This window comes from Cajanus cajan, chromosome 2 (assembly GCF_000230855.2).
Source record: "Cajanus cajan strain Asha chromosome 2, NIPB_CcT2T_4, whole genome shotgun sequence".
NCBI classification, from domain to species: Eukaryota; Viridiplantae; Streptophyta; class Magnoliopsida; order Fabales; family Fabaceae; genus Cajanus; species Cajanus cajan.
In genome coordinates, this window is record NC_138518.1 from 621,573 (window position 1) to 630,915 (window position 9,343).

Sequence of the window (9,343 nt, forward strand, 5' to 3'; positions counted from 1 at the left end):
AGTTAAAAGAAAAAAAATACCTTTCTTAATCGGGATAGCCTGTGGGGTTCGTAGACAAAGTCCATGAAATCAACGGGTCGAGCTTAATTTCTTCTATAATTATGCAGATTTTAAAAAAAATATTGGCCCTTAATCGTGTGGGCCACGGGCTTGAGCCTATATACCCACCCTTACTAATAATTGATTGAATATGACATTGTAAAGTTTTTAAATTAAAAATGTTTGATTTTTTTATAACATGTTAATACATTTATTTTAAGAGATAATTAATTTTCATTTAAAATCAATAAATTATTTGATAAATGGTGAGATTACAAACTTTATTACTTAAATTAAATCGTTGAATTAATTGTACAAAAATTTATAATTAACTAAATAAATTATTTAATTAAACAAGATTTATCTCTTCTAAATTAAAAGTAGAATTCAGCCATAAAAATTTATGTCAATCATATTTATTAATTACAAAAATTGGTAGAGTAGATAATTAGTGAAAATGAGAAGAAAAAAAATAATATTAAATCGAACATATTAAAAAATTTATTTTTAAGTGTTTTTACTTTTAATAAGCAAAACATTTTTATAATAAACAAATGAAGATTTTGAGGATATTAAAAGATTTTTATAAAACATTTTCGTAATAAATTAACTTACGAACATTTTTATAATAAACAAATGAAGATTTTTATAATAAATATATTAATTAATTTTCATGAATCTTCAATGAACCACCACTACAAGAAAAAGTATCATTAACGACTATTAATTAGTGACAATAAGATAATTGCCTGCATATCATTATTAGCTAAAACTTTTAGTGACCAATAAAAATTAGCCGGTAAAACTTTATTTATAGTGACAAATTTTAAAAATTACCGTTAATATTAATTTTCATTTAGATTTTTTTTTTACAAAACCTCACTCCCGGTGCCTCACTTTTCAGTTTTCACCGTCTCGTCTCATCTCACTTTCACTCTCACTCTCACTCTCGCTTCTCACTATCTCATCTCACTCTCACTCTCATTCTCGCACGATTTCAACCTCTAGTCATGGCTTCTTCTATCTTTTGTGCATAGCTTCAATGGCTGCGTCAACTCATTCTCCTTTTGGATCCTCATGTGGTAATATCTCTTGTGATTTTGTCTTCAATTTCAATTTTAGGGTTTGTTTTGCATGATTCGTTTCTTTTTTTTTCCATTTCAAACTCTTTCTCTATCTCCATTTCTCTGTTACGGAATGATTGTTTCGATTTTAAAATTTTCATGCAAATGCCTCAAAGTTATGCAGAGATAATAATGAATGATAAGGATAATAATAATTAAGCTTTCATCTGAAATGGTTAGAGTAAAAAATACTAATAATAATTATATGGATAGAAAGGAAGAAGATGAATGGAATATAGACAAAGGGAAGACAGAGAGGAAGATAGGAAAGAAAAAGGGTCAGTAAAGTCGTTTTGTAGGCACTGTACTGTAGCTGCTGCTAGCTAACATTTCTTTATTAATGTTTGCATTTTAATGGTCACTGATGCATGTCCTATTTTGTAGTAACAAATAAAGGAGATGCCAAAAATTTCTTCCAAATGATTGTTGTTTTTTATTTATGTCTTCCTATGTCTTGGTATGGATCAACAAAATCACGTGATATTCGTTGAAGATTAATCTTTTTTATATACATAAGCAATAATAAGAAATTTAAGTATTTATCAATTCTGTTAGTTATTTACAAATTATGTTACCCGTTGTCAATTTATATGTATATATAAGTGGAATTGAGACATTGGAATCATTTGATGATTGATTTTTATAATAACAGGACACTTTTGTGCATCAAAGTACTAGATTATGAGTTACTTTTCTAATATTTTTCTGATATTTTCAAAGTGAATTTGCTTATAATAACAGGACACTTTGGTGCTTTGATAATTAGCAGTGTGGATGTCTGTTTGAAGCCTTCTTTCCCACTGGCCTCTTGACATTGGCTGAGAAACTGAAACCCCTGTGTAGTTATCATCTTCTCCTCTTGGTCTGTGAAGTTACCCCTTTTTTATTCCTGGCCTAAGGTAATTAGTCCATCTAAGTCTACAACTCTTACTACACCTTGACAACCCTGAAAATCAAACCCAAAAGAGAGTACCATTTTTCAGATCACATCTGAAAAAATAAAATGAATCAATGATGAGATGTAATTAACCATATGCACATTCAACTTACACAATTAAAAAGCTGTCATTAGAAGCTAATTCAAACTGGTCATAAAATTTGAATTGGGTAGAATTGGATGAATTAGATATAAAATCTACATATTTTAATCAATTAAACTAGTTAGTTGAGTCTTCAAAATTCTAAAAACAATATGATATAAAATCATTATTCTGTATCCACTTTGTCACTTGGGATTTAGGAAGTTGGGACATGTTTGGATGATAATAGGTACAAATATAGGTTCAGACTTCAGAGCGCCCAACTTATATCTGAAGATGTGAATTCTGAGTTAGGATCTGACGAGTGTGAATGCATGAACACTATTGATATATGATAGGTAGTGAAATAATAAATAAGCTACTTATATATAGACATACAAACATTGAAAAAAAAGTAACAAAAGAAATTGCTACTTATTTTCAATGTTTTCATTTATACTTTAGCACATGCCTTGCCTTTTCTTTTTACATACAAAGCTTCAATTATCACAATACTCATATAAATGCAGAATTTTTTAGTAGTCATGGATAACCCTCATAGTAAAAGGTGGATGGAGTGTGACAGAGTTAGTAAAGAATATTTGGATGGAGTAGAGAACTTTTTAGACTATGCCTTTTCTCAAGAACATGGAGAAACAATTCAATGCCCTTGTAAAGAATGTGTTCTACACTATTCAGTAAATCATGTCGTAGCTTATGAGCACCTGGTGGTGAATGGTATTATGGCATCGTATGATACCTGGTTTTGTCATGGGGAGTCAATAAATATGCCAATTTGTGTCGAAGACAACAATTGCAAAGAGGAAGCTTTTCAAGGTGATGATATGGTAAGAATGATAAATGATGCTTTTGGAGGCTCTACCCAATTCAATAACATTAGTGAAGGAGATGATATTGAACCACACTTGGGAGAAAACATTCCTCATTCATCAACAAATCAATCCCATCCAACTGTGGAGAATTTTGAACAGTTAATGAAGGATGCGAATGAAGAGCTATATCCTGGGTGCAAGAAATTTAGCAAACTTTCTTTTTTATTGCATCTTTACCATATAAAGCGGATGTTCAAATGGACAAATGAGTCTTTTAATGCTTTGCTTGGACTATTAAAGGAAGCATTGCCTGAGGGAGAAAAATTACCTCCTTCATATTATGAGACAAAAAAGATAGTTGAGGGATTGGGCTTAAAGTATGAAAAGATCCATGTTTGTCCTAATGATTGTATGCTTTTCAGGAATGAATTCGCTGATAAGGATGTTAATAAATGCTCAATTTGTGGGGCTTCTCGATGGAAAAACAATGATAAAAAAATTCCTGCCAAGGTCTTAAGGTATTTTCCTTTGAAATCAAGGTTGCAAAGATTATTCATGTCTTCAAAAACTTCTATATTGATGAGGTGGCATGATAAAGAGCGTAATAAAGATGAAAGTTTACGACATCCTGCAGATTCTAAAGCATGGAAAAGTTTTGACAATCATCATCAAGATTTTTCCAAGGATCCCCGCAATGTTCGCTTAGGGTTAGCTAGTGATGGCTTTAATCCATATGGTAAGATGCAAAGCATTTATAGTACATGGCCAGTGATTTTAATGCCATACAATCTTCCACCATGGTTGTGCATGAAGCAAGAATACTACATTCTATCCTTACTCATTCCTGGACCAAAAGGGCCAGGAAATAACATTGATGTGTTTTTGGAACCTTTAATAGAAGAGTTAAATGAATTATGGGATGTAGGGGTGGAAACTTATGATGCCTATGCTGAGGAGACATTTCAAATGCGAGCTGCTCTCATGTGGACTATAAATGATTTTCTAGCATATGGTATTTTATCCGGTTGGTGTACTTATGGAAAATTTGCATGTCCTTGTTGCAACATACATACTCAATCCAGAAGGCTTAAACATGGTAAAAAGTTTTGCTATATGGGTCATCGACGCTTCTTGAGACTAGGGCATAAATTTCGGAACGATGCAAAGTCATTTGATGGGACTAAAGAATCTCAACCTGCACCTTGTCAAACATCAGGGTCTATGGTACTAAATCAAGTTAGAGGTATAAAGTTCACTCTTGGAAGGTTGAGTGAAGGGGTAACTGGGGTAATGAAGAACACATGGAAGAAGAAGAGTATTTTCTTCAATTTACCTTATTGGAAGTATAATTTGGTGCGCCATAACCTTGATGTGATGCGCATAGAAAAAATGTGTGTGATAATATGTTTGTGCATGTGTGTATATATATATATATAAATACTACTTAATGGTTAGGTTAAGGAGTTGGAGCTCGTAGTTGATGTCCAAAATGATCTAAAAGCCCTTGCACAAGGTCCAAGTTACATTGCAAGAAGATTCAAAGCATTCGATATAAATAATGGGTATCGATTTCGAACAAAACAATATGAAGAGGGCATGAAGACCCAAAATAGTGGTGTCATGGTTGTTTCAAAGACACAGAGTTATGCAAGTACAAGTGATAATGCTCCGAAGTCCACAGATATCACTTATTATGGTAGATTGAATGATATTGTGGAGTTGAATTGCTTTGAAGAATTTAAGGTTGTTTTATTTATATGTGATTGGGTTGATGTAACCCAAGGTAGAGGAGTCAAGGAAGATGGGTTCGGTTTCACACTTGTGAACTTCTCACATTTAATACACTCCGGTGATCGGGAAAGTCATGAACCTTTTGTATTTGCAAGCCAAGCTCAACAAGTAATATTTGTTCAAGATCCTCATGATCATCAATGGTTTATTCCTAGACAAATAAAACCTCGAGACATTTTTGACATGGGACATAAAAGGAGTATAGTGTTTGAGTTATCAATGCATAATGATGTTGATGACTTGGCTTTGTTGGAAAAAAATTGTGACTTAGAACATGATAATAATAATTGGGTAAGAAATGGAGTTGATGGGACAATACTTGAAATAAGTGTACATTCTAACCTTCCTTCAAATGAGGTTGAAGACAAAAATAAAAGAGGGAGTGATAGTGAATCTGATAGTGATTATGAATAATATGGGTAAGAAATGGAGTTGATGCCACACATGCCCTTTGATACTCATGGTAATTTGTTACTGCTTTTTGTTTATTGTTTCAATCTTGTCTAAATGTTTTTATCAGGGCAATAAAATATTGTTTCTGTGTATAAGAATGTTCATGTACATTGGATGTCTTGAACTTCCATTCCACTTTATTTTGAACAGCTCCCAGAACCTAAGAGAAGTATAGGAGGATTACAAAAAAGGCACTAATAGAAATCATTTAATTAGTACTTTGGTGAATATGTGTTTTGCAATACTACCATATTGGTTTTTGCTGTAGTGCCAGTTTAAGTATCTGACAGGGAAATCACAAGATGTGAGGTACATGAGATAATTATGTAATTGGAAGTTGGATTCCTCTGTACTTTATTTCATATTCTTCATACTCCTACTCCTGTAGACCACAAGTATAATCTGTTTTCTTAAGCAGTATTCATTTGTGTTTATTTATTTAATAATATCTATTTATCATGTAGCTTGTTTTAGTCTTTTTTTTGTATGACAGCATATGATATCCTGGTTGAATTTTTTTCTATTCTATAGCTTACATATTTTTCTTTTTGGATTTGTAGAATCACAATTACCTACAAAATCTACTGTAACTGTGAAAACAGGTTTGGCCCATGTCTTATTGTTTTACACATGCTATTTTTTCTTAAAGAGGTATAAGTTACTTTTGTAATTTCTCAACCTTTTTGTTTGGATTTGTAGAATCACAATCAACTAAAATTCCAATTGCTATAGTAATTTGATTTATTATAATATGTAGAGGTTAACAAAAACAATATGGTTCAAGATGATGACCTCACTTCCTTGTCAAGCTTACTAGAAAAGATAATGATGAAGTTGTTCGCATACTAGCAGCAAAGGCAATTGCCAATTTATCCATGAATGGTAATTATTTATTAGACATTGTATTACTTAATTTCATTTCACAGTTTTTCTTTTAAATTTAAGACGTGCGTGGTAGAATTAGTTTGTTTTACTTTATGATACTGATCCATAATTTAATCACCATAATGGACACTAGGCAATGAACGTAACAGAGCTATATGTATTTATTAGCCCATCTAGTAGGGCTGACAATGATTGCCTGAATCCAAAGATGTTTCTGTCGTGTATATTTTTCATCATAACAGAACTTGGATTTTCAAGTGTAAGGTAGAAAGTAACGTAAGTCCCCAACTTAACAGTAGAAAAATTCCTGTTTGAGCTAAAATCATAAAAAGAAATCATTTGCGCACCTTTTCCTATCTTGGTGTCAATATTTGGTTTAATGTAGAACAATTAAATTTAAAGAAATAATAAAAAAAATGAAAAAAATCAAATACCTTAAGGTTGATTACTTGAACCGGCACTTTTAGAAGGTAAAATAGAGCTAGAAAATTGCCTGCACTCATGTCCATGTCAAACACAACAGGTTTCCCCAGTGTTTTATTTTGAAAATTTGGCTTGTAAGTCCATGTTGAATATGGCCACTATGCACCCCACCTTTTTCTAGATTGAATTTAGGAACTTTTCGGTTGTCAAAGAAAGGGTTAGAGCCATCAGATACGCCATAAGGTTTGTTTGAAGTAATTACAGTTATGTTCATCTACTCCATTTCAGCAAATTCATTTTCTCTTTTAAAGTATAACGTGGTATTGAGCCTAATCCATTTCTTATACACATGTTATTCCTTTATTGTAATACTGCATTTGATTTGATTTGATAGTACATTAAATATATTGTTAACAGGAAATTGATGAACCTGCATTGAAGGAGGACATTTGTTTATTTTGTGCTTTGCAGGATTCAATTGCAATTGATGAAGACCTTTTAGACATTTTAGCAAATAGTTCTAAATCATAAGAGACCTTTGTTGTAATTTCTTTGGATCATGACATCATTGACTATTCATTTTGTCTTTTCAATGGTTTCCTTGGTATCTCAAGGACATGATAAACTCATAAATTTTGCATTACTCTAATAAATGGGTATTTGGTGTTATTGCAAATATGGAGTACTCATATAAAAAATTTATTATTCTCATTATTTTTATGAGAAATGGTGGATGAGAATATTAGTAAAGAAAGTAGTTTTTTTAAAAAATAAAAAATTCAATGGATGAAAAATTGAATTTGATTCCCTCATCAATTTCAATGCATGGACTATAAAAATAATTTTATTTAATTGAATTTAACTAATTGAGTATTAATATGCTATCAAAATAAATTATTTTATCTAATGAGATTCAATTGTATTTCTATACAATTTTTTTTACATATATGAAAATCTATTATTCAATGAAATTACTTTTAGTGGCCATTAAAATTGTCACTAGAATTGTCATTAAAAGCTTTTACTTTTTCCGGCCATTTAAAAGGTCTTTACCAGCACTCACTTTAAATGTCACTAATAGTTTTACCGACCCCACATACAACGACCATAATCTAATTGCCGGTAAAGATATTAATGGCCATTTGTATGGTCGCTAAATAACATAAAAATTGCCACAAAAAAGTATTTTTGGTGTTGTGCACCTCAGCCTCTAATAAATATATATTGGAAATAAGAAGTAACTGTATTTTTATTTGTGTTGTCTATCCACGTTTTCCCATATATGAAACTACACTTTACTTTTAAATTGCATAGCTTCCGCTTCCTAGTTCTCCCCTTTACCAAACAATAACATAATCAGCTATAATTGAAAAAATAAAATAGTTTATGCAGTGAGATTTTTTATATTGTTATTTAATTTAAATTAAAATATGTTTTTAGAGGTTTTATATATTCACTTACTTTACTTTTTTAGAGGTTTTATATATTCATTACAGTGAACCACCTTAATCTTCAGTGCGCACAGTATAGGAAAAATAATAAAGGGAAAGAAGCCTCCTTGCCCACACGAATAAATATATTAAGTTAATTAATATTTTATTTAAAATGTTAAAATTTAATTTATAAAAATAATATTTTAAAAGAGAAGATTATAATAACATCGGTGTAACTTTTACTAAGTATTACATCGCTCAATAACTTTATATTAAATGTGAATTTTATAAATTTGACTGTTACATTGAAAGTTTTTTTTACTCTTAGATCATGTATACAAAATTTTATATGAATTCAAGATGATTTGATACTTCATTCTTGTAAAACAAAATTGACGTAATATATAAATTTCAAAACATAATAAAATATGAACATTTTGATTACCTTCAAGTTGTTGTTCAATTTTAACAAAACTTGATATAAACATATAAAGTGATCTAAACTTTCAATCTAACGGTTGGATTTACAAAATTCACATTTAATATAAAGTTATTGAATGATGTAATATTTAGTAAAAGTTACACCAGTGTTATTATAACCCTTATCATTTTAAAATATATAATTATTATTTAAAATTTTAAATTTATAATAAAAAATTTAAATTGTATCATAATATTAATTTTAAATAGAAATAAGTAGATTGTTAATTATAAAAGTAAGTATATATATAAATAAAGATTAATTAAATATAATATAATTAATAATAATTATTATTAGTAATATAATTATTATATATATTATTATATATTTATAACGGTCGAGACACACCAAGATGAGAGAGATCCACAGATAGTATAAGTATGAGATTGTATAGTTGAGGATGACTTAAATGAATTAATTTATACTACCTATATTAACAACGTGCATTTGCTTTTCGGTAGCTTATCTCATCAGAACTCCCTGACTTGGTGATAGACCATGGGCCAAGGGCCCAATCACTAGAGCTATAGCTAGGAGCATTCAAGAAGAGTTGGACCTCTTGAAGACTAGTGAGCTTCTCAAGCCCAAGGTACTCTTCACTTGGACTACTCTATCATGAAGAGAAGGCCTAGTTCTACTTGTGTATATTTTGTACATAGTTCTTTTGTATAGGTTATTTTTGCCTTTGTATTTGTGAGACACTTTATTTGCTTTTATTAGTCATTGTATATTGATTTTAGGGTGGGTTACTTGGAGATTTTAACTCCATTTAACCTCCTTTGTTGAGACATTCATTTTATATTTTTTCAGTAGGGAAAAAGGGGTGGCATTTAGCAATGCTTGAGGGTGTGACTAGTAATTG

At 30.5% G+C, this 9,343-nt stretch overlaps 1 long non-coding RNA gene across 1 annotated transcript; it reads left to right on the forward strand.

The window, feature by feature from the left end:
- The first annotated feature begins 941 nt into the window (after positions 1-941).
- LOC114916431 (uncharacterized) lies at positions 942-7,243 on the forward strand. Its single transcript, XR_014431253.1, has 4 exons — positions 942-1,121; positions 5,820-5,861; positions 6,017-6,141; positions 6,985-7,243. It is a non-coding gene; the product is annotated as an uncharacterized LOC114916431 (long non-coding RNA).
- The last annotated feature ends 2,100 nt before the right edge of the window (positions 7,244-9,343 follow it).